The 27,834-nt window shown below is 36.1% G+C and overlaps 1 pseudogene; it reads left to right on the top strand.

Annotated features, from left to right (window-relative positions):
- The first annotated feature begins 274 nt into the window (after positions 1-274).
- Positions 275-26,917, top strand: LOC149181566 (polyubiquitin-like; annotated as a pseudogene).
- Positions 26,918-27,834: the final 917 nt, after the last annotated feature.

Genomic DNA, 27,834 nt, shown 5'->3' with positions numbered 1-27,834 from the left:
ACAATCGTGGACTTATGGGAGTCCTGGGGCAATCAGCCATCCCGTCGGTGTCAAATTCTTCATTGCCTTTGTGTTAAGGGGTTCTTCTTTCTTGTCGGATCAAACAACTTATCGTTGCATAAACCTTATATGAATCTACTCCGTCCTCGATAATTTTCATTTCAAGAGAGACCGCTCCTTTTCACTCCGTAATCTCACCACCCTTCAATCTGAGCTGGATTCCCCTATCTCGCACAGGTTTTTTTTTTGGAGGATCAGTGATATTCAGGCCAACATGCAGATATTTGTGGAGACTCTCAAAGCGAGGACGATCATCCTCGATGTTGAAAGCAGCGATACCATTCATAATGTGAAGAGAAAAATCCAGGTATTGGAATAATGCTGTATCCCAATTAGGTATCATGTTGTATCCCAATTAGGTTTATGTTTTCCTTTTTTTAGTTGTATGATGCGAGTGGGGTTTTGTAGAACTTAGTTTTTGTTTTCGAATTTTTTGTTACTTGTGGGGTTTTTCTTTTACGTATGGCTTTTGGTTATCAATGGATATTTTCTTTATGGTCTCTGTGGTTTTATTCCGGGCATTCATGCCGCGTTGTTGTCGTTATATTTTATTTATTGCGGGTTTTTTTTTTGTGTCATGTGAACTTTGTGTATGCATACTTTTCCTTCACTTTTGATCCAAGGGGAATACCGCTTTATTATTTTTTTTTAGATTCTGCAACTCTGTATAGTCAGTGATTGCGCTCTTAACCATTGGGCATTCTATCATGCATTTTTAGTTATTTTTTTTACTTGTGTTGATATAATTAAAAGCTATTTGCGTAGAATTTTTTACTTTTACTTCGATAAAATGCCTCTCATGTATTGATTAGCCACCATATATCCAGAGGTGAGATAACTTTTATATATGCATTGATCATCCGCCATCTATTCGCTAATGAGATACTACTTACATTATACACCTACGTACTCACCTGGACTTAACTCCGTGTAGGTTGTGTGTCCGCCACTTCTTTGGTATATCTTTGAACCCTGGTGGAGGATATAACAACTCCCCATTTTCCCCACTCTGCTGACCTCTTAAATCTGGCAAGTCTTAACGAAAACACAATCGTGAAACTCCCTTTATATGTTCACGTGGTATACTTCTCCGGGTGTCATAAGTTTGAGCCATATCTCCAAGTGAGCAAAAGCTGGTGGGGATGGAACCTTACCCTGTCGTGAGAAACTTCTAACTCCTCACTGTTACTCCCGAGCCTATCACGCGTACCAAAATTTGATTATTTGGTATTGGTACTTACAAATACTCGTTAAAATCATTGTGGATTTTTACTGCTTCTATAGTGCTTGCTGATAGCCTTTTGAATCTTTGCAAATTTTGAAGCATATGTAAAGTAGTCATTGACAGTCATTTAAATCACTGGATTTTTGTAATATCTATGGTGTATCCTAATTGCTGATAGTCGTTTTAACTATTGATGAGTTTTAAGGTTTTGCGTAGTATTTCAGGTTTAAGCATTGTGCATACAGAGTGTTTTCTCTCTGCTATAAATTGCAATTGCACTTGGGCTTTAACTATGTGTGTTATTTGGTTGTTGTGACAGTATAAGGAGGGTATCCCTCCACATGAGCAGCGATTAATATTTCGTGGAAAACAACTAGAAGATGGGCTCACTCTAGCTGATTATAATATGGAAAACCACTCAACTCTTCGCTTACTTTTGCGGTTAAGGGGAGGAATTTCCATCAAGGTGAAAACCCTTACAGGAACCCTTACAGGAAATGAAGTCGAGATAGATATTGAACCCAATGATACAATTGATCAAATTAAGCAGCCAGATGCAAGTATATTTGTGTGCCTTTTATAATATAATTTAGTTCTTTTATAATATGATTTCATCTATTTCAGTTTCTTACTTAATGTAATTTAGTTATTTTATAGTATGATTTCATTGTGCAAGTGACTCTATATTATTGTAAGTCAAGCATATGTGTGTTCTTAGAGTCTATTTTATTGTAAGTTAAGCATATGTGTGTTCTTAGAGTCTAGACCATAACGGGTTTAATTCAATGTTGCAGTACTGAGTTTTTCAAGCTCCACATTTGGATTATCATTAGCTTTTAGTATTTTTTTCAAAATTTTGTATTTATTTGGGTTTTTAAGTAACTTCTAGGATTTTCTTCAAAATTCTGTATTTATTTGGGTTTTGTAATGTAAAAAATATCTTTCAATTTTATCTCTTCAGCCACTGGGGAGGAAATACTTAGGCAATAGGTGCAATTTTTGGTCTTTTTTTTGGGGAAGGTCATTAGTGTTTCATGTTTATGTTAGTATATTTTTCTCTCTAACACTTGATCCTTCTAGTTCTCTTGGGAGGTTTGGTAACAACTTGTGTTGGAAGTTGTATATGCTTTTAGTAGTCTACATAGCAGATTGACTTCTAAGCTGAGAATCTTTTGTGAATTCGAAATTTGCTAGTCAACATGATTATACTATATATGTTGTGAGATTATAAAACTAAAAAAATTGTTTACCTATAAAGTCATTTATAATAGATGTAATTTTGCATTTTATATTACATTCAAAGGAGATACTTTGTGCAGGATAAAATATTGAAATGTTGAATGACGTACATAAATAAATTTCTCATCTGTATTGAAGGATTGATTTTTTTTAATACTAAAAAAAATTGTTTTGATGCCCATTGCAGGCACATCTATGTAGGAAACCAAATGAATGATGAAAATACACCCAATGAGTACAACATTGGGGGTGGTTATGTTCTTGGTTATGTTCTTCATCTGGTGCTTGCTCTGGGTGGGGGTTGTTAGTGATATGGATAAGAAATATTTTTTGCCACTCAATATTCAATTCTAAATCAGTTTTAACTAAGTGATGAATATTATGGATGCATTGAGTTACCTGGAATTGTCCATTTTTGTAAGGTTTCTAATGCCTTATTCTCATTAAAATTAATCAATTGGTTGGTGGTGGTTGTTAGTCAGATGGATAAGAAATATTTTTTGCCACTCAATATTAAATTATAATTCAATTTTAACTAAGTGATGAAGAATATGGATGCATTGAGTTACTTGGAATTGTCCATTTTCCTAAGGTTTCTAATGTCTTATTCTCCTTAAGATTAACCAATTCAAAATTTGTGGACTTGATTTTTGTTTACATTTTGTGTTTATTTTCTTTGTTCTACATATCATTCCTAAACACTTCTAAAGATATAGCTGATATTAAGTGATTATTGGTTGGAATTATGATGCTAGGTTGGAATACTTGTGTGGTGAGAGGATTATGTGATATCTCACTTTTTCTAATGGAGATTATATGCCCAGAAAGTACAGACATACAATGGAATATGTGATATGATATTTGTTTTACATTGTTTTTTTTTTCTTTTGTGGTGAGAGGATTATGTTATATTTCATTTTTTCAATGGAGATTAAATGCCCTGAAAATAAAAACATAGAATGGAATATGTGATATGCAAGAAATGTTTGTTTTGTGGTGATAGGATTATGTTGTATCTCAGTTTTTTAATGGAGATTAAATGATAGGAAATACAAAAATAGAATGGAATATGTGATATTCAAGATATGTTGCTTTTGTGGTGAGAGGATTATGTTATATCTTAGTTTTTAATGGAGATTAGATGCTAGGAAAATACAAACATAGAATGGAATAAGTGATATGCAAGATATGTTGCTTTTGTGGTGAGAGTATTATGTTATATCTCATTTTTTTTAATGGAGATTAAATGCTGGGAAAATACAAACATAGAATGGAGTATGTGATATGCAAGATATGAGATTAAGGATCTTGTAGTGTGATTTCTTTGGGATATACTAATTGTGGCTAGGTGAAAGTTGGGTGGGTAGGATCTTTATTAAAAGTTAAACAATGATGGACATGGGAGAATGTGGCCCAACCAACATCTATGGCACCACCACACTTCCCTGTCACTGTCTAAAATACCCGTGTGATATTTTTTTGGATAAGTAACCTTTCCTCCTGAAGGATTCAGATCTCTACCATAACCGTTCTTTACATTACCGACAGGATTGGGATCTCCCCCATATTTTGGTAGTATTGTTGTATTCTGCTGCTGAAATATGTTTTGGGTTATTAGATGTACTGATATAGATCTTGTTAGTTTCCAGTTTATTTTTGTTTGTGTAGGATTTTCATCAGTGTTAAGGGTGTGCAATTAGCTGGAAAGATCAGTTCATATATTAAAAATTACATTAGTTACCCATCTACAAATGGTGAACATTTTGGTACCATTCCTTAGTGATCATGTTTTTAGTTATGAGTTGTACACATGTTTCTGGATTGTTTCCATTTTCTTATATCACCTCATATATTAAAAATCCATCACAAGATCCAATCATGTTGCTCATTAATTTTGTTCTATCAAGATGGGCATATGTTGTTGCAAAAAAAACATTGATGGTAGATACATCATAAATAGCCCCACATTGTTGTACAATACCTGCAATCCATGACACAACATCACAACCACTCTAATTAGTTGTTAAGTAGTAACATTCCAGCATACTTCATCATATTCAAAGGAAATTCACCATGATATCTGTAAATGGTCACTACATATTGACAAATTCTCTAGAATCTCATCAATGTATTTGTTGAATTTGTGGTGTAGATCTTTCCATTATTGTGGGTATCTTCTAATAAAAATTGAAAATTGACCTTATTCCTTGAGTGCATTTTACCATAACTAAATTTTTTGGAGGTCCAATCTTTTATAATGTAAGGTATAGAAAGCTAGTTTGAAAATCAAAATCAAATTACCAATTGTGCAAAATGAACCCAAAAACCAATGAGAAAAGGGATGAAGTGGTCACCAAACAGGAAGAAAACAAAGTTAATGCTTAAAGTCCTATGTTACTTCAACTCACAACCAATACTGCAAACCTCATTTTGAGGCCCAAGTAAATTTTACCATACTTACCTTGCTCTTCCCTCCACCACAAAATTGCACTTCAATTTTTGTAATTATTTTATAATTTTACCACACTTACCATTCTAGTTGCTCCACCACAAAATTGTACTCCAATTTTTATAATTATATTTATAATTTTACCACACTTATCATGCTGCCTACCCCACCACAAAATTTGAATTTGATTTGGATGTTACCATTTGGCTAATTATTGTGTTGTGTGCAATACATAAAATGAGATTAAAGTAATTCACATTGCATTACATAAAATGAGATTAAAAAAATTATAAATGTCTTAATGCAATTTAATTGGTAAATGTGATGGAAAGACCAATTGAGTGGGTAATGGAAACATGAATTGACTAACTTAGATTGATGGCAAGAAACTAGAGGATAGAAAAACTGAGTTATTTGGAAAATTTATCCAATTTTAAAGAAAAAATGATTTGGAAAATACATTAAGATAAGAAATAATAGGATTCTCCATCTAAATGTTAATCCAATAACAATTAGTTGAAGGTTATGTTTGTAAAAAAATACAAGAATCAAATTTATTAAGAAACCTCACACCTCAGCTTCCACGCAAGACAAGGATAGTGTGTTCTACTTTTTCGTGGTCCATGTAATGACTAGAGAGCCAATGGTAAATACCAAAATATAAGGTTTCCTCAAGATATCTTAAAACACCTTTTGCTGCAACCCAATGAATCTCAAGAGGGTTTGACATAAATTTGCTCAATGCATGCCAAATGAGGCCTACATGTAGTCAAGTAGATTAGAATCCCACTGAGTTGTCTATACAACGTAGCATCTACCTCCTTAGATCCATCTTCATTCTCAACTTTTCCAGTAATCTCATCACATACTTACATTGTGACATAAAAGTTTGTCAAGGATCCCTAGGGACTTCCACACCTAAACAAAAATGTAGCTCTCCAAGGTCCTTCATGGTAGCTCTCCAAGGTCTTTCACCTCAAAGACTTGTGACATCTCCGCCTTGATATCTTTAATAAGATTATCAACATTCTTTATAATCATTAGATCATCTACATATAAAGAAATCAAAACAATACTTCCCTCTTTATGAAACACGGTATAAAGATTAGGGTCATTTTTACTCCTTTTATAACCATTCTATAGGAAAAATGAATAAATTTTGTCATACCATGAACTTGGTGATTGTTTTAGTCCATACAACACTTTCTTTAATGTGCAATCTAAATGTTCTTCACCTCCTCAATTTTCACTAAGTAGACTTCTTCTTTTAAGTCCCCATTTAAAAATGTAGATTTAACATCTAGCTCGTGAATCATCCAATGGTGTTTTATAGCTGAAGCAATTATCGTTCTCATTTTGTTTAATTTAGCTACAGGGGAAACTGTTTCATCATAACCTATGCCTTCTTGCGGCAACAAGCATTCCTTTATAATTATCTATGCTCCTATCTCCTTTAAATTGAGTCTTATAAAACCATTTGCATCCTACAAGTCGTTTGCCTTTAGGTAATTTAACTAAATCCCAAGTTTTGTTTTTGATGATTGATTCATATTTCTCTTTTATAGCAGCCCTCCATTCACTATATTGACTCACTTTTTTATAACTAGACGGTTAAAAAACATTCATCATCCTAGTTATCAAAGAATTTTTCCTATATCTTGGTAGAAACGAAACATTCCTACCTCATCTCCTTAATGGCGGGTAGCTTCAAACCTTGTCTAATCATCATTTTCTGGACTTGTCTTGATAGCTACATCATCTTCTTTCCCTTGTTGTTGTTGTTGCTGCTCATTGTTGTCACCACATTCATCACTTCCTTCTTCCACCAACAAGGGCACGTGTTGTTCTCCATTAGCACTCTCATGGCTTCCATCACTAACCTGCTCATGAAAAACTACATCTCTACTCACAAAAACTTTATGAGTAGAGGGACTAAACAATTTCTAAGCCTTAAATTCTGTACAATACCCAACAAAAATGAATTTCATGGCCTTTGAATTGATTTTCTTTATATCTTCCTTTAGGACATGGGCAAAGGCTTTACTCCCAAAAACTCTCAAATGCTTAACTGTGGGCTTATAACCAAATAAAGCTTCAAAAGTAGTTTTGAAATATAAACTTCTTGTTGGGTTCCTATTCTTTAGATATACTTGAGTATTAATCGCTTCAGCCCAAAACCCATTAGAAAGATTCTTACCTTTCAACATACTACGAGCACACTCCACAAGGGTTTTGTTCTTCCTCTCTGCAACCCCGTTCTATTGAGGAGTGTGTGGTGTTGTAAACAGTTGTTGTATCCCATTATCTTTGCAATATTTGAGGACACAAGCTTTCTTGTACTCTCCCCCTTGATCTCACGGGAGAATCCTCATGCTTTTACCTCTGTGCTTTTCAACCATACTTCTAAACTCGTTCAAGAATTCAAGATTTTAGCTCTTCTTCCTCAAGAAATACACTCAATTAAATCTAGTACATTCATCAATAAATAGTGAAAAATAGTATGCACCACTTAACGATCGTGTGTGCATAGGCCCGCATAAATCTGTGTGTATCATCTCGAGTATATCTATCCTCCTTCTATCTGCATTCACAGGAAATTCATCTCTATGCAACTTTCCGAGTGAACGTGCATCACAATCAATATGAACGGGTTTTAAAATAGGAAGACCTTCGACCATACCTCTTTTCCCTAATAGCAATAGATCATAGAAGTTAATATGGACGTTATTGTACTAGACTTACTTGTTGTGGTTGAAGGAAGACATTTATTGGTTAGAATGTTAGAACTTATCAATTCCACCTATATATCCCTCATCCCCAAGTGAGGTTCCCTACTATCTTTCAGTTAATTCAAACCTATATCCCTATGTAATTTCCTTTATAAAATTATCACGAATATTATTGCAAACCACATTAAACCGATCTTGTGAGGCCACATCTCTCCGGAACAGTTTTCCTTTCTACAAAACTGACAAATCCATGAGGCCATAGGCATGACCCAAGAGGCCCTTCACTCCATAAAGCTGAAGAAACTCAAAGGGGTGTTGTTCAAAATTGACCTCTCTAAGGCCTTTGACACGGTGAGCTAGTTATACCTAAGGATAGTACTTACCCATCTCGGGTTCCCACTATTTTATATCAGATGGATTATGTGCTGTATCACCTCTATATCGTTCGCAATCTTAATCAATGGATCAACCTCCCACTCTTTCTAGGCAGAGTGTGGAATTAGGCAAGGGTGCCCACTATCCCTCTGCTATTTCTCTTGGTCTTGGAAGGCCTAAGAATGTCGATTGCATTGGAGAAGTGAGCAAGGTGACTCTTGGGCCTCAAGATGATGGATAAATGCACACTATCTCATCTGCTCTTTATTGATGACATTCACATTTTCCTAGATGTGGGAATAAAAGAAAACGTTACACTCTCTCAAGTGCTTAAACTATTTAGTGTTGCAATAGAGATGGAAATAAATGGGTCCAAATCTACTATATCATTCTCTGTGTGTACTCAATAGGAAACCCACATTGCAATAAAAAATTTCCCCTTTCAAAGCTTGTCATTGGAGGATTGTTTGAAGTAATTGGGCTTTAGGATAAAAGAAGATGGATACAAAATTGCAGACTCGACATTGTTGATTACCAAGGTGGAAAGAAGATTAAACATTTGGAGTCGTCATCTACTCTCCAAAGTCGATAGACTAGTGCTCATTAAATCGATTTTGGAAGCCACGCCGATATTTTGGATGTCCCTCGCCTGGATCCCCCAAGGCATACTACAATGGATTCAATGATTATGTTTTCATTTATTTGGAAGGGCCACAATGAAGGAAAACCCTATGCATGGGTCAAATGGAGTAGAATTGCTACTCCAAAAAAATGGGGAGGTTGGGGACTAAAAGTCTGCTCTACTTTTGTACAATCACTTGCAGCAAAACTAGGTTGGTTGCTCCTGAAGCAAAAGAGCCTTTGGTGAGAGATGGTTACCTACAAATACATCTGGCCAAGCTTCTTTTTGGATTGGTTAAGGTTACCTACCTTGAACAAGAAGGGTATATCAGTGATCTCGAGGGCTGTAATAAATACCCTTCCCACCATAAGAAGGGGTCTCACATGGCGGATAGGTAATTTTAGGTCTGTCCACATGAGGATCAATCCATGGATTGGCTCTGGAAACTCCTACCATCTCCCACCTGACCTCATTACCTTCCTCAATCAAAACAGAGTGGTCAACATAGCACAACTCGAAGATCCTCACAATACAACTATATATCAACAAGTGTGGTTATCTGGGGAGGCCTTGGATATACCAGCTCAATTGCACATGGAGTGGAGGACTTACATGCAGGCATTAATCAAATCCCATATGAGATTAAGGGATGAGGATGATGACATGATCTGTGGATTTGTGGAGAAATGAAACTATACCCCAAATGATGGATATCCTATCATCCATGCTGGCCACAAGCCCAAATCTCTAAAAAGCTATTGGAGTAATATTTGGAAGTTAAAAGGTCCACCACACACTCGCTTACCGATGTGGAACATCATTATGGATAAAACCTTGAATGGATCTAATCTTAGGAAATGATCGTATTTGGGGCCTACATGGTGTGTTTTGTGTCGAGCAAAGGAGGAATCAAATCAACATTTCTTCCTCTCATGCACCACTACTCAACAGGTATGGGCATAGGTCTTACACACACTAAACTTAGCACTTACATGGACTGGCGTTGATATACCAACTGCCTGGAACATGTGGTGGGTAGTAGAAACTAACCCAAGACCTCAGAATGTGCCATTAATAGTATGATCATACATTTGAATATGCCAGAACAAAAATATCTTTCGAGGGAAAAACATTGTCTCGACACAGATAATCCCCAAGATCTGTAATAGCTATTTGGAAATCTTGGTCAATGAACAGGTTGTTCGGACTCAGAACATTACTTTGGAAGTCATTAACAATGCGCACTCTTTGGCCTATTTCAATGGTGCAGCACAAGAATAGGTTTGTGGTGGCATGATTATCCTTCATTTGACTGAAACACACTACTTTCACATCTGTTTGGGGTTGGGAGATGGCACAAATAGTTTCATGGAGCTCCTTACACTCTGTCATCTCTTATATTTTGTTATTTACAAAAATTGCAGACACATACAAATTTATGGGCATTCCAAGATTTTTGTTAACTAGTTCAACTACATGTCAACATGCCATGCATATACACTTAGAACCATATTGGATGATGTTTTATTTCTAAAATCACAATTTGATCATGTTTCATGTACTCATATCTACAAGGAGCACAATGAATCCACAAACCGAATTTCAAAGGAGGCAACACATCATCCTAGAGGGGAATGGATGGTGAGGGAGCATACACCTTAGTACCAGAATACCAAATATGCGAAGAAATATACCCAAAACATAGAACAATGAGAAATAACAACAACTATTTTATTATTCAGAAAGAAATGTTCACTTGCCTCTTCGAGGGGGCAACCTCCAACAGAGCTGAGCTCAATTAAAAAATAAGACATGATGCTCCTCGACGGGAGTCTCTATCCTTTATATAGGATTCATACATGCAATACCATGGTTCTTATTAATACCATCTATCTAATAACATGGCCCATTTGCAACTAACTGTGGTCCCTTCATTAAATGCGGGTTAACCACTTACAATTATTAATATGGGCTTTATTGACTCTTTACTTAACTACAACTATGACTCAATCCTATTACATAAATAAAGGGGTTAGGGTTGGACCCTAACATGCCCTCCCCCATAAGAATATCCTTGTCCTCAAGGCTGAAGCTGCGGAAACTGTTGAAGGATGGTGGCTGGTTCTGAGGTTGCATCATTCAGAGAGGTGTCTTTCCACTTGACGAGGACTTCCTTGATCATGCAGCCATGCAGGTGCCATTCTCGTGTGTTAAGAACCTATTCAGGTTGGAGCGAGATTGACCCTTCTTCATCCAGTTCAGGTAGACTCGCTTGAATTCTGTAATTGTTCCTGATCACTTTCTTGAGGCATGACACATGGAAGACTGAATGGATTTTTGCAATGGGTGGAAAAGCTAGCTTGTAGGAAACTTCTCCAATGCACTGATGTACTTGTTATTGTCTGTAGAGTTTTGGAGATAATTTTTGACAACCATTGTCTTTGAGTGATATTTGTTTAAATGGTTGCAGCCTCAAAAATAACTGATCCCCTTCTTGAAGTTGGCGTTCTAAGCAATGTTGATCTACCTGTTGCTTCATGCGGTTTTGGGCTTGATGACGATTCTCTCTAAGGTGGACCAACATGGTTGTGCAGTTCTGTGGGATTTGATCCACTACTTGTACCTTCGAGCATCCCTTGATATAAGAAGGAGGGGAAGGATGGAGTTGACCATAAACTGCTTCATATGGAGTCATTTTGGCGGTGGCATGATAGTTGATTTTATACCACCATTCGGCTAGAGGTAACCACTGTACCCAGAGATATTGCTTTTCTGAAGTGAAACACCTAAGGTAGGTCTCCAAACATTTTTTGACTGCTTCAATTTGACCATCTATTTGTGGATGATAGGAAGTATTGAGTTGTAGTTGGTTACCTTGTAGCTAGAAGAGTTCCTGTCAAAAGTTACTAGTGATGATTGCGTCACGATCAGACACAATGGAAGTGGCATGCCATGCAATTTGAAGATATGATCCATGAAATATTGAGCGACCAAAGTTGGTGTAAAAGGGTGGGTAGGGCACAAAAATGAGCATACTTAGAAAGTTTGTCCACAACTTCCATGATGACTGACTTGTTTCTTGACTTTGGAAGACCCGTAATGAAATCCATAGAAACCTCCGTCGAGATTGAGGTTGAGATGGGCAATGGCTATAATGTGCCTGGGGATTTGATTTTTCTCCTTTGTGGTGCTGACAGATGTCGCATTCAACTACAAAAGTAAGAATGTCCTTTTTAATGCCTGTCCAAAAAAATGATCTTCCAATGTGAGCATACGTCTTCTGAAAGCCTGAATGTCCTGCAGTTGGAGATGAGTGCAACTCCACCAAAATGCGGCTTTTGAGGATGGATGTTGGTGATATTATGACTTTGTCCTTGTAGCAAAGAGTCTCATCCTGCCACGAGTAGCTCGCTGTGGAATTTGGATCCGCCTACAATTGATTAATGAGTTGGGAGAGCCAAGGATGTGAAAACCATTCCTTGCGAGCCTCTTCAATCCATTCTGGAATGGGAAGGGAAATTGCAAGCAGGGTACTTTCCTCCTCAAATTGGCGGGATAATGCATCTGTGACAATATTTTCGCACCCTTTCTTGTAACTTATCTCATAATCATATCCCAGCATTTTGGCGATCCATTTATTTTGTTGTGGTGAGGATAGGCATTGCTCCAAAAAAATTTAAGGCTTTAATGGTCTGTGCAGATTTGGAAACGTCGCCCCAATAAGTATGGTCGCCAAGTATCTACTGCATGTAAGATGGCCGTCATCTCCTTCTCATAAGTAGATTGTCCCAGATTCTTCCCACTTAGTTGTTGGCTCCTGAAGGCCAATGGTTGACCGTCCTACATTAAGACTGCCCCAATACCCGTACCAGAAGCATCACATTCAATCACAAAAGATTTGGTGAAGTCGGGTAGTGCTAAAACTGGAGTGGAACACATGGCATGTTTGAGAGCTGTAAAGGCCTGTTCTGCTTCATCATTCCAGAGGAATGAATTTTTCTTGAGGAGTTGAGTGAGGGGCCTAGCAATTCGACCATAATTGTGGACAAACTTGTGATAGTAGCCTATGAGACCCAAAAATCCTCCCAATCTCTTCAAGGTCTTTCGTTAAGGCAAATACTGCATTGCCTAGATCGTTTTGGGGTCCACCCTGACACCTTCACGCCCCACAATGTGGCATAAATACTCAACTTCTTCCATGCCAACAGAGAAGTTGGACATCTTGACAAATAATTTATTCTTGCAGAGCAGATGCAAGAGAAGATCTACATGTTGAAGATGTGTGGCCCAGGTACGACTGTAGATGAGGATGTCATCAAAGAAAACAAAGAAAAATACTCTGACATATGGTTTGAGCAAGTGGTTCATAAGGCTCTAAAACGAGGATGGAGCATTACAAATACCAAATGGCATGACCAAGAACTCACAATGTCCTTCATGAGTTCAGAAAGCAGTCTTTGGAATGTCTACTTCTTTCATGCGAATTTGGTGGTAGCCCAAGCAAAGATTGAGCTTAGTAAACAATTGAGCCCCATTTAGTTCATCCAGCAAATTATCGACAACCGGGATGGGAAATTTATCTTTGACCGTTAACTTATTGAGGGCCCTGAATTCTGGACACATATGCCATTCCCCATATTTTTTGAGCACCATGACCATCGGTGATGAATAAGGACTAATGCTGGGAGGAATGACGCCTGCTTCCAAGAGTTCCTTGATTATTTTTTCAATTTCATTATTTTGGGTGAACGGATATCTATATAGGTGCACATTTTGTGGTTGGGCACCTGGGACCAAAGTAATGCTATGATCATGTTCCCCTCTCAAGGGTGGAAGCTTACGAGGCTTGTCAAAGACTGGCAGATGGTTGTTTAAGATCTATCGCATCTCAGGATGAATATGAAGAGAATTGGGTCCGAAGGCCTCGATGGCATTAAATTGGGCTATAAGTCCATGGTGGCCCTTTTTTAACAATTTTTCCATCTGATGTGAGCTGATGATAGAGGGAGCTCCGGCGTGGAGTCCGCAGAGGGCATGTGTGTGGTTGTTCTTCTTAAATCTCATATATAACTCATGGAAATCCATTGTGATTGGGCCAAGTGTGTGAAACCATTCAGCACCTAGGACAATGTCACACCCTCCCATGTGTATGGAAAACATGTGGGTCTTTAACTGATAATCCCCCATTTGAAGTTTGACATTTTCAAAGTGCCCTTCACATTTCATTGTCCCGCCGTCAGCAATCTGGACCTGGAAGTTAGAAACTACTTGGACAAAACAATGCACTACTTCCGTGACTCTTTGATGGATAAAATGATGTGTACTGCCATTGTCAATCAAGATGACTACTGGGCGATGCTTAATAGAACCTCTAATTTTGAGAGTTTTGGGAGAAGAAATCCCAGCCAAAGCATGCAACAAGATAACTGGTTTTTCAGGTACATTGTTCTGTTGGTTGTCCTCTTCTTCCTCCTCTGGTTCCTCAAGAGGTGGGGCTTCCTCCGCTGAACTATGATTAGCATCAATTTGAAAGAATTTTGGCTCCTTGAATATATGCCCTGGGGAGTATTTCTCATCACAGTAGTAACAAAATCCTTGCTTTGTTCTTTCTACCATTTTTGCTAGTGACACCTTTTGAACCTTGAGTGTTTGGGTAGTGCTTTGAGCCTATGTGGGACGACCCTTGGCGATGAAATTTGGGTGATTGGACTAGGCCGCTAACACACGTTCTGCTTCACGAGCTATCCTGCAAGCATGCAACCATGAGCTAGGGTGGTGTAGTCAGACATGGGATTGTATGGCTTCTTTGAGACCACTAACAAAACATTCCACTTAGAACTCATCGTGTAGACATCCAGTGCGGAAAGCTAAGGCTTCAAAGGTGGAAATATATTCGTTGACTATTCCTATCTGTCGGAGCTTAGTAAGACAACCCAAAAAATCAGATTCCTGGTCAAAGCGATCCATAAGAGATTTTTTGAATGTCTCCCATGTCAGGGGCCTTCCATAGCAACGTTGATGCCATTGACACTATTGCCATCTTTCATTGTCCAAGTACATGATACCCACAGTAAGCTGAGTTGCATCATCCATGATGTAATTCAGTGTGAAATATTGCTCCATTTGTGCTATCCATGTAGTCGGGAGAGAGCCATCAAATTTATACATGTCCAGCTTGGGTAGTTGCGAATAGGATTGTTGGTGGGTTCCAAAGAGGTGAAGAGACTCGCTAGACTTTCCCTCAATGTTTTCATTGCCAATATATGCCTCCGCGCGTGCCTCCACCTTAGCCTTAGAGAGTGTTTCATTTAAGCTCTGCAGCTACAACACGACTCCTTTCAATTGTGATTCAAGGCTATCAATCCTCTCATTGGCCATAGATTGAGCTCTAGTTTGTACCATGCACTGATCTGATGTACTTGATATTTGGGACCGCCAAAATTTTTTTGCACTAAGAATTGAATGGTACCACCTTGCTCAGCTCGTCATCCTAATTTTTTACTCCAAACAGAGTTTTACTCCTTACTTAGGAATACTACAGTAGCAGAATCCCAGAAATGTCAATGCTGCCAAAAGTCCTACGAAAATCACTCCCAGGTATAGGAACCCACACAACTACTCCGATCTAAATGGTGGATCTAATTGTTGCAATGGCTAGAGAGCCCAAACTTCTAGATCTCGATGGCGAATCTGAATGGTTGATCTGATAGATTTGAACGACGAAACTGATTGTTGCTGCTACAACAAAGCACCACTTGCATGATCTAATCTGGCAAAGATTATGCATGAACCAGAGATAGAGAAGGGAACTATGGTCCCCAAGAGTGTGAGGTGCTACAACTCACAATATACATAAGGGTCTGACAGTATTACTTGGCCCAATTTTCACGACACTAGCCAAGGAGGATCAAACGTACCCTTAGCTGTACAACCCGACTACCCTATCATATGCGCGAGTAATCTGTGTGAGTGATGTTCTCGGTGTACTATAGCAGCAAGACGGTCGACGGTTTATCTATGCTGAGCTTTCAAGGGAGCTAGGGGGCTTCTGATATACCCATAGGGTACTTGGAAGACAGTCCGTGTGCGGTTCTGTCTAATGCGCTACTACTCGAAGGGGTACTGACAGGGGTTACAAGGGAGTCCAAAAAGCGTGACCACACCTTGTATTTCTTGCATGCATGCCTCCCCAAATCCATAGGTTTATGCGCTCAATGACACATCTCGTAGTTTAAAGACGCCGGAACATGTCTCTAGCCAATTTTTTTTCTGCTAAAAATTGGAGATCCCACCAGCCCTCGGAAGCACTCTGATACCACTTGTTATGCTCTTAACCTGCAAGATGATACCAGAATACCAAATATGTGAAGAAATATACCCAGAACATAGAACAATGAGAAATAACAGCAAGTATTTTATTATTCAAAAAGCAATGTTCACTTTCCTCTTCAAGGGGGCAACCTCAAATAGAGCTGAGCTCAATTACAAAATAAGACACAATGCTCCTCGAGGGGAGTCTCTCTAATTTATATATGATTCATACATGTAATACCATGGGGCAATATTATGGTTCTTATTAATACCATCTATAGAATACCATGGCCCATTTACAACTAACTGAGGTCCCTTCATTAAATGTGGGTCAACCACTTACAATTATTAATATGGGTTTTATTGACTCTTTACTTAACTATAACTATGACCTGATCCTATTACAAAAATAGCGGGGTTAGGGTTGTACCCTAACAATTCTTCCATAGACCATACATGGATTAGGATCTACATAGGGTTGACACGCCCTAACTTATCAATTTTTTTGCGTGTTAATATTTTTCCTACACAACAGTAATCACCATTGGTGAATTTTTGAATATGTAAATAAAATGTATATGATTAGATACTAACAACATACCCTACAAATTGTCCACAATTGACCATGGTCACTTTTTATGAATATGCCTATGGCATTTACAACATGTAATTTTCGTTGTTAAGTAAAATTAGGATATTTCTCCCCGAGAAATGTATATATATATACACATATATTAGCGTTTTGTTTATTTATTATTATTATTATTTTAATTTATTTCTTTATTTATTCATTTTAATTTTTTAATTTTAAAATGTTTATTTTTATTAATTTAGTTAAAATATATTTTCCCTTGTTTGGTTACAATAAGATGCATTATTTATTTGTTTTATATTATTATTTTTTAAGTCTACCTAGTTATTTAATAGAATAGTCCCTCCGATAACAAATAATATTATATAAGTAATTATTAAATTCATTGGAATAGAATTGTCTAGTTTTAGTTATTCGTAACACCTAGTTCTTAACTAAACTCTTAGTATTTTAATATTTTAATATTATATAAATAATTATTAAATTCATTGAAATAGATTTTTCTAGATTTAGTTACTCCCAAGAGCTAGTCGTTAACTAAACTCTTAATATTTTAACATTATAATATTATATACATAATTACTAAATTCATTAAAATAGAATATTCTAGATTTAGTTATTCATGACACCTAATTTTTAAGAAAATTTTAAACAAAATTTTTCTTACCTTAATAACTAATTTTGTAGCGACTAACTCTGGCCAATGTTGCATCCATGCTATTTATTCCCACACATCGATTGATTTCTCACCTTGTCGTGAGGATGAACCACATTAGTTGGTTAAAAACATTGACCAAATCCTAATAATGTGATTAATGAGTATTATGGAACAAGCTCACAAAAAGATCAAAAAGATAGATTAACAGCTTAGAAATAAGCCTCTTCGGGGTGGTAACCTCCTTTCTATATTACACAAATGAACAATCTTGGATGATACAAATGAAAAGAGCTCCTTTCTATATATAGGAGTCTAAGGGGTCATAATATAATCAGAGTCTACATAACAATAATAATATAAGGGCACAATAATAGCAATAGTGGGGTTCCATGGGGCACAATAATAACAATATTGGGACTACATGGGCACAACAATATAATAAGGGGGTTGTAATAATAGCAATAAGGGGCTACACTAGTAGTATAGGGACCTTACATGCCCCTCTCCTTCAAAAAGGGTTGTCCTCAACACTTGAGTGGTTCTTGATGCTTCTGTACAAATTCTTGTCCTCCCATTTGGAATCTTTAGGGGGTAAGTTCATCCACTTGATGAGATACTCTAAAATTGACCTATTTCGTAGCTTTTGATTTCTCAGTTCTGTGACTGCTTCAGGTTCCAATATCATTTTTCCTTCCTTGTCAAGTTCTTGCAATACTATTTGAACTGAGATCTTTTGCAACTTTTGAATGAGTTCCCACACCTTTGGGCATATGGATATATGTAAGGCATGATGTTTGGAGGAACTCTTCATGGTATCAAATGAATAGCATGATCATGACCACAAATAGGTGGGAGGCCTTAGGGAGTCTCAAATACCTTGGAATTATTGTTCAAAACGTTTTGAAGATCTGGTGAAATACATGATTTCAATGTGGGATCCTCTAGTGAACATAATTGTGCAATTACACCCTGTTGTTCTTTATTTAGAAGCTTTGTCATGCTATTAGAGTTGATTACCTTTCTAGGCTTTCCTTCGATACCACTCAATTCAACTTCCTTTCCTTCCCAAAAAAATTTCAAGAAAATTTCTTGAAAGTTAAAATCTATTGTACCCAAAGATTGTAGCCATTGGACTCCTAGTAAAACATCAGCACCACCCATTGGAATGGAAAGCATTGGGCTATTCAATACGTATTCTCCCATGGATAGCTTGATATTATGGTACTTTCCAAAGAAATTTGTGGTTCCTCCACTTGCAATCATCACTTGACACTCCGGTGCTAGATATAGGAAGCAATTCAATTCCTTGGTTATCTTACAATCAATAAAATTATGGGTACTACCTGAATCAATCAACACTCTTACCTTTTTCTTCTTGATATGTCCTTCTATCTTGATAGTTTGAGGAGTGGTAATTTCTTCCAATGCATTACAAGATATGGTTGGATTGATTTCTTGAGACTCGATGTGATCTTTCAATTCTTGAACATTTTTCTTCTTGATACATCCTTCTATATTGATAGTTTGAGGAGTGGTAATTCCATCCAATGCATTACAAGATATGGTCGTATTCATTTCTTCTTTCTCGATGTGATCTTTCACTTCTTGAACCATTTTCTTCTTCATATGTCCTTCTATCTTGATATTTTTATGTGTGGTAATTCTTTCCAATGCTTTACAAGATATGGTTGGATTCATTTCTTCTTTCTCTAGGGTTGGTTCCTAGTGTATATACTCTATTTTTGACATTTCTTGATCCTTTTTTTCCTCCCTTCCAAAACCAATGTAAAATAATTTCTTCTCAACACACTTATGACCTTTAATGTGTTTGTTATCACAATTGTAACAAAGCCCTTCTTTTCTTTGTTCTTCCAATTGTTGTGGTGTAACCCTTGTAGGTTGTGTAAGGCTAGGAGAAACAACACTTCCATCGTTATAGTTGTGAGAGGTAGACTTCCTTATTGCCATAATTTTGCTTTCCACTTTGTAACAAAGCCATTTTTCTCTCTTTTCTTCCAATTTTTGTGGTGTTTCTTTAAAGAAGGTGTTTCTCTCTGTATCCTCATAATGTGCTATCATTTCCTCCATGAAAATTGACCACATAGCAAGTTGTTTACGAGAACAAAGCCCTTTATACCATAAAAATTGATTCGGTTCTAAATACGAAGATGCAATACATAGATTTTGTAATAGTGGTACATCATGTATATCAAAATATTGCTCCATCTATAGTATCCAATTTATTGGATCCTTTCCATAAAACTTTCACATATTGCCTTTTCTTGATTTTGGGAGCTCAATCTTGAAATGACTATAGCTCTATAATTGCAAATCCTCGAGTTCTGAAATCATGATTTGTAGTAGCCCTCTATGTCCTCTTTCCAATGCCACCAGTCTAATCAAAATTGGATTTTCCAAGGAAGAGTTATGCAGAACATCCCAAGATGACCTGATTATATACCTTTTAAGATGATCGATATTGTGTGAAGTGCCTTGTGTCACATTTTTTACCTTCGGATCAAAAAAATATGCACAGACAACTACAATCCGTCCTCTTTTTGTAGCTTATTACAAAATTTCAATTTGACTCTCAGAGAGAAAGTTATGATGATTTTCCCAAGGTCACCTGTTTAAGATGTAATTCGGGAGTTTGCAAAAACCTTAACTTCCTTAGATCATATATACAAAAATATAGTGAGACAAGCTCTGCCATCTGGACCGAGGATTCAGAACGGATTCTTCTAAAATGGGTTTTTTCTTTAGCTTTTGAAACTTTCTAGCGAAAAGGTTATAGTAAAAATTCCACGATGACCTGTTTTAGATGAAATTATGGATCTTTCAAAAACCATAACTTCATCATATCATATCTCCAAAAATATAGCGAGAAAACATCTAACATTCGATCACATGGTTCAGCAATATTTCTTCTCAAATGGGTGTTTTTTTACCTTCTGAAACATCACAAAAAAAGGGTACAGCGAAAATACCACGATGACCTGTTTGGAGCAGCAAAACCCTTGAATCAAAAGCTCTGATATCAAATGTTATGGAATAAGCTCCCAAAAATATAGAAAAGATATATCAACGCCTTAGAAATAAGCCTCTTTGAGGTGGAAACCACCCTTCTATATTACACAAATGAAGAATTCTTGGATGATACAAATGACAAGACCTCCTTTCTATATATAGCAGTCGAAGGGGTCATAGTATAATGAGAGCTCACGTAACAATAATAATGTAAGGGCACAATAATAATAATAGTGGGCTTCTATGGGGCACAATAATAACAATATGAGAACTACATGGGCACAACAATATAATGAGGGTGTTGTACCAATAATAATTAGGGGTTACACTAGTAGTATAGGGACCTAACAATTCGGAAGACATATTTCTACATTATGGATCACAAAAGTCTTATATCTAACATGTTTATTCTTGTGTGGTTTTCTTTGAAGAATGGCCATGGATTGGTAGCTTGGAGGGTTCAAAGACCTTAGTTTCTTGGGTACTATTTTAATTGGCAAATGTTGAAAGAGTGCCTTATGGTAGTCCATACAAGTTTTGTATATTCCATGAGTCCATAAGGAGGTCATCTTTGGAGATTTGGTGTAACATTGACTTGAAGAATATAATCTCAATGTAACTAGTGTTGTTGGAAACACGATACCGTAGGAGAAAATTTTGTATGTCGGAAGGCCAATATTATAGAGATATAATAATTTTAAGATTAAGATCCAAAATCAAAGGGAAAAGCTATGTATTTTTAAAATTTTCATCACTTTTGTTTGAAAAAATAATATGAAGTGATTCAAACGACATAGTAAAGGGAAAAAAAGTGTTGAGTGGTGATAAATATTAAACAAAAATATTCAATGGTGGAGCATGTTAGGGTCCTATAATAATAGGATTCATAATTTTGAATTGGCTATGGTTAGTCTTGTAATATTGTACATACTTTTTCTTTCTGCAAAATTTATTCCATATTAAAAATTAAAAAATGTAAAGAGGGTATGTCCTAAAAGAATAATCAAAGGACAAAAAGAAAGGAAAATGATAAAAAAAATTAAAAAATATGAACCCTAAAAAGAAATAAAAATAGATTATGAAAGTTTGCAAATTTAAATGCCACTACTTTGTACTTTACTATGCAAAACAAGATTGTGGTAGCTTGTAAGAAATGCCACAATCCATAATGGTCAAATAGCTTAATCTTGACTCATCCATGCTTTAAGATGTTGATAGATAAAGAATAAAGATCTAGCCAAACTGCTATATCTTGCCAGATCATTAGCTAGGTAGAGAATAAAAATGAGCTCACGAGTTTAATCTAAGCCATTGGAAGTTATAAGATTAGAATTAGATAGTTTTCTAATAAAAAGAAAATGAATTAAAGGATCAGCAAACTCAAATGCACCCACTGAAATGAAAAGAAAATGTTAGGGTAAATAAAGGGTAGATAGAAGAAATGTTGCAATTGCACAAGGTTGCTAAGTCAAAAGTACATTTATCATGCTTAATCCTATACTCCATGCGAATGAGGAATTGTGAGAAAGAAAGGATATTCACCAAGCTTCTTTACTAATTTCCGCTCATTTCACTACACCCCCACATACTTATTTGCTAATTTCCCCATTTTTCCCTTCATTACTTATGAATACCCTTTTACCCTCATTCTGAACTTTACCCCTTGGTTTCACACACTCCCCTAGAAATTACCCTTAAACAATCATCCCCCTTCCTAAAAACCCCTCTCCTAGTGTGAAACCCATTCCCATTACAAATATTACTTTTTCCACTTATTAATTTCCCTATTCGCCTTCAAAACCCACAAAACCATGTATCGTGTGTTTTTTCTATGCCCTCACATTATCTAATTACTGTCCCCCACTTTATATTTCCCTGATACCCTTTTTAGCCCAAAAACCCTTGGTGTAGTTAAAAAACCCCTACCACATAACCCATGGTACCATTTTCTATTGTAGAGTCTAATTCTTCCTCATTTAGCTCAAACTCTATCTTCTTAGGTTCCTTTAAGAGGAATTTATGCTTAATAACATAGTTCACCTCTCTAAAGACCAAACCCCAATTGTACACAACCTCCCTTGTTTCTGAGTTCCACAACTTATAACCTTTTAAATCATCCTTATTCCAAATGAAGATGTACTTCTCAGATTTACTATCCAACTTTGTTATTTTCTCGTTTGGAACATGCACATATGCATCACATCAAAATACTCTCAAATGTGAAAGACAAGGTTTCTTACGACTCAATACCTCTTGTGGAGACTTATCCTCCAACGCTGGTGATGGTGATATGTTAACGAGGTAACACGTAGTCTCCACTACCTCTCCCAAGAGATATTGTCCTAACCCCACACCATTGAGCAAGCTTCTTGCATTTTCCATCAATCTCTTGTTCATTCTTTTTGCAATCCATTTTGATGAGGTGTGTAGGGAGTATTCTTCTATCGTGCTATACCACACTTCTTATAGAACTCTTCAAACCTTCTTGTAATAGTCTCCACCATTATCTACCCTCAGCACCTTTATATTTTTATCTCTCTGGTTTTCCATGAGAGACTTGACATATTTGAGCATGTAAAAGACTTCAAATTTCTTCGTGAGGAAATATATCCATGTATCCCTTGAGAATTCATCTATAAATGATACATAGTAAACAAAATTTCAGGGTGATGGAACCGACATAGGTCGAAACACATCACTATGTACAAGCTCTACTATTTGTTTCCCTCTCTTACCACCAGAGAGGAAACTCACCCGTCTCTACTCCACTTTCAGGAATCACACAACTGTTCCACCGATAAATAAAAGCACTTGCTACCCTAAAGCTTGTACAAAATTGCAATTAAAAATCCCCGCATCAGTACGAGTGCTCCCAGACCATTCTTGCATGTATGTTTAACGAATATTGTTCTTAAACCTACATCATCCAACTTTCTTACATAAATCAAATTTCTAGCCAATGAAAAAATATGTGGAAGTGTTCTAATCCTTCCACCTTGAAACTTCAACTTGTATTTTTGGTGAACCACAATTCTAGCCATTATCTCATACCCTAAGAAGAGATCAACACCATCATATTGGTTGTACTTGCAAAACCACTCCATGTGGGCAGTGAAGTGAAAGGATGCACCTACGTCAATCAACCATGCCTCATGATCTACATATGTACATGAAGAAGACGCCAAGTACACATCCCCACCTTCATGTGAGGTGGTTTTCACCTTTGCAAAAGGAGCATCATCACATCCCTTTCCTTTCTAAGGAGCTTTAGATTTACAGTCCCCTTGGAAGTGTCCTTCCTTTCCACATTTCCAGGACACCTTTAATTTTTTTTTAAGAGATTTAGATCTCCCTCTACACTTAGATCTCCCACACGAGGACTTATTTTTTTTTTCTATTTTGCAACGAACCTCGTTCAGATAAGGCATCAACATTTTGGCCCTTCATATTTTTCTCTCTCATCTCCTCCGATAGCAAGGATGACACTATTTCATCAAACTGCAAGGTAGATGCATTGCAACTTATTGCAACAATGAGAATATCCCAAGAATCGGGTAGAGAACAAAAAGAACAGATGCATTTATATTCATCTAAAATTTTAATATCAATAGATAATAACTTGCTTAGCAAAATATTAAAGGCATTTAGATTCTTTGTCACTGAGTCTCCATCTTTCATCCTCACGTTATACAACTTTTTCCACAGGAATAGTTTATTGACTAGAGACTTAGATTGGTACAAACTCCCTAACTTGTCCCAAAAAGCCTTCACAGAAGCTTCCCCTCATACATTAGAAATACTGAATCTGAGTCATGCAATGTTGTTCTCGTTGCCTTCCCATGCAACTTAGTTGGGTCTTGATCTAACATTGTTGTTGGTTTAGTACCTGAATTTACTATGATCCATTGGTCTTTATCCACCAACACATACTCCATCTCGAGTGTCAACAACTCAAAACTCTCACCAATAAATTTCCCAATCCTTATCTTTCCACCATTTGCCATATTCTTTCACCACTAGTGATATTTTTAGGCCAAGATGCAGATATTTGTGAAGACTCTTAAAGTGAGGAAGATTGTCCTCGATGTTGAAAGCAAGAATATCATTGATAATGTGAAGAGAAAAATATAGGTATTGGAATCATGTTTTATCCCACTTAGGTTTATGTTTTCTTTTTTTTAGTTGTTTGATGTGAGTGGGGTTTTGTATGACAAAATTGTAGAACTTAGTTTTTGTTTTCGAATTTTTTTTGTTAGAAGTGGGGTTTTGCTTTTAGTGATGGATTTTGGTTATGAATGGATTCTTTTATGACTTTCTTTATGGTATCTGTGGTTTTGTTTATGGTATCTGTGGTTTTGTTCTGGGCATTCATGCCCTATTGTTGCAATTTTATTTTGTTTATTTCGAGTTCTTGTTGTGTCATGTGAGCTTTGTGTATGCATACTTTTCCTTCACTTTTGATTCTGCAACTATGTATTGTGAGTGACTGAGCTCTTAACCATTGGGTATTCTATCATGAACTTTTTGTTATTTCTTTTACTTGTGTTAATGAAATTAAACACTATTTGTATAGAATTTTTTACTTTTACTTGTATAAAATTCCTCTCATGTATTGATTAGCCACCATATATCCACAGGTGAGATAACTTTTATATATGCATTGATCATCTGCCATCTATTCGCTAATGAGATGCTACTTACATTATACACCTACATACTCACCTGGACTTAACTCTGTGTAAGTTGTGTGTCGCCACTTATTTGGTATATCTTTAAGCCCTAGTGGAAGATATAACATTTCCCCACATTCCCCCACTCTGCTGACCTCTTAAATCTGGCAAGTCTCAACGAAAACACAATCGTGAAACTCCCTTTATATGTTCACCTAATATTCATCTCTCGGTGTCATAAGTTTGAGCCATATATCCAAGTGAGTGAAAGCTGGTGGGGATGGAACCTTATCCTATCGTGAGAAACTTCTAACTGCTCATTGTTACTCCCGAGCCTGTCAGGCATGCCAAAATTTGATTATTTGGTATTGGTACTTACTAATACTTGTTAAAATCATTGTCGATTTTTACTGCTTGTATATTGCTTGCTGATAGCCTTTTGAATCTTTGCAGATTTTGAAGCATATGTAAAGTAGTCATTTATAGCCTTTTAAATCATTGTGTATTTTTGTAATATCTATGGTGTATCGTACTTGGTGATAGTCGTTTAAACTATTCATGAGTTTTAATGTTTTGCGTAGTATTTGAAGTTTAAGCACTGTGTATATAGAGTGTTTTCATTCTGTTGTAAAATGCAATTGCACTTGGGCTCTAACTAGGTGTGTTATTTGGTTGTTGTAACAGTATAAGGAGGGTATCCCTCCACATGAGCAATGATTAATATTTACTGGAAGGCAACTAGAAGATGGGCTCACTCTAGCGGATTATAATATGGAAAACCACTCAACTCTTCACTGGCTCTTGTGGTTAAGGGGAGGAATTTCCATCAAGGTCAAAACCTTTAAAGAAAGGAAGTCGAGATAGATATTGAACCCAATGATACAATTGACCAAATTAAGCAGCCGGTTGAGGAAAAGGAACTAATACCGCCTAGACAGCAAAGTTATGCAATACTCCTAGATCCATGTGCAAGTATATTTGTGTGCCTTTTGTAATATAATTTAGTTCTTTTATAGTATGATTTCATCTATTTCGGTGTCTTATGTAATATAATTTAGTTATTTTATAGTATGATTTCATTGTGCAAGTGACTCTATATAATTGTAAGTTAAGCATATGTGTGTTCTTAGAGTCCAGACCACAACGAGTTCAATTCAATGTTGAAGCACTGAGCTTTTCATGCTCAAACCAAGTTTTCATTATCATCAACTTTTAGGATTTTTTTTCAAAATTTTGTATTTATTTGAATTTTTAAGTAGCTTCTAGGATTTTCTTCAAAATTCTGTATTTATTTGGGTTTTTAAGTAGCTGGTATGTTTCATGATACTGTAATGTAAAGAGCATCTTTCAATTTTATCTCTTCAACCATTGGGGAGGAAATACTTATGCAATAGGTGCAATTTTTTGTTTTTTTTTTGGGAAGGTCATTAGTGTTTCATGTTTCTCTTAGTATATTTTTCTCTCTAACACTTGATCCTTCTAGTTCTCTTAGGAGGTTTGATAACAACTTGTGTTGTAAGTTCTCTCTGCTTTTAGTAGTCTACATAGCAGATTGTAGTCTACATAGCAGATTGAATTCTAAGCTGAGAGAACCTTTTGTGAATTTGAAATTTGCTAGTCAACATGATTATACTATATATGTTGGGAGATTATAAAACTAAAAAAATTGTTTACCTGTAAAGTCATTTATAATAGATGTAATTTTACATTTTATATTAAATTTGAAAGAGATCCTTTGGGCAGGATAAAATATTGAAATGTTGAATGATGTACATAAATAAATTTCTTATATGTATTGAAGGATTGATTTTTTTTTTAATACTATTTTTTTTGTTTTGATGCCCATTCCAGGCTCAGCTATCTAGGAAAACAAATGAATGACGAAAAGATACCTAGTGACTACAACAATGCGGTTGGTTCTATTCTTCATCTGGTGATGGCTTTGGGTGGGGGTTGTTAGTGAGAGGGATAAGAAATATTTTTTGCCACTCAAAATTCAATTCTAAATCATTTTTAACAAAGTGATGAATATTATGGATGCACTGAGCTAAGTGGAATTGTCCATTTTCCTAAGGTTTGCAATGTCTTGTTCTCCTTAAAATTAACCAGTTGGTCTTGCTGGGGTTGTTAGTGAGATGGATAAGAAATATTTTTTGCCACTCAATACTAAATTCTAAATCAGTTTTAACTAAGTGATGAAGATTATGCATGCATTGACTTACTTGGAATTATCCATTTTCCTAAGGTTTCTAGTGTCTTATTCTCCTTAAAATTAACAAATTCAAAATTTGTGGAATTGTTTTTATTTACATTTTGTGTTTATTTTCTTTGTTCTGCATATCATTCCTAAACACTTCTAAACATATAGCTGACATTAATTCCTAAACGCTTATGAAGATATAGCTGATATTAAGTTATTATTGGTTGGAATTATGATGCTAGGTAGGAATACTTGTGTGGTGAGAGGATTATGTGATATCTCAGATTTTTTAATGGAGATTATATGTTGAGAAAGCACAAACATAGAATGGAATATGTGATATGATATTTTGTTTACATTGTTTTTTTAGTTTTTTTCATTAGTGGTGAGAGGATTATTTTATATCTCATTTTTTTAATGGAGATTAAATGATGGGAAAATACAAACATAGGATGGAATATTTGATATGCAAGATATGTTTCTTTTGTGGTGAGAGGATTATGTTGTACCTCATTTTTTAATGGAGATTAAATGTTGGGAAAATGCAAACATAGAATGGAATATGTAATATGCAAGATATGTTTCTTTTGTGGTGAGAGGATTATGTCATATCTCATTTTCTTAATTGAGATTAAATGCTAGGAAAAACAAACATAGACTGGAATATGTGATATGCA

Source organism: Pinus tabuliformis, chromosome 3_2, assembly GCF_031772625.1.
Source record: "Pinus tabuliformis cultivar Carrire ecotype Pingquan chromosome 3_2, CPIR1, whole genome shotgun sequence".
NCBI classification, from domain to species: domain Eukaryota; kingdom Viridiplantae; phylum Streptophyta; class Pinopsida; order Pinales; family Pinaceae; genus Pinus; species Pinus tabuliformis.
Note: the sequence above shows the minus strand (reverse complement) of the source record. Positions and strands in the feature narration are given on the sequence as shown.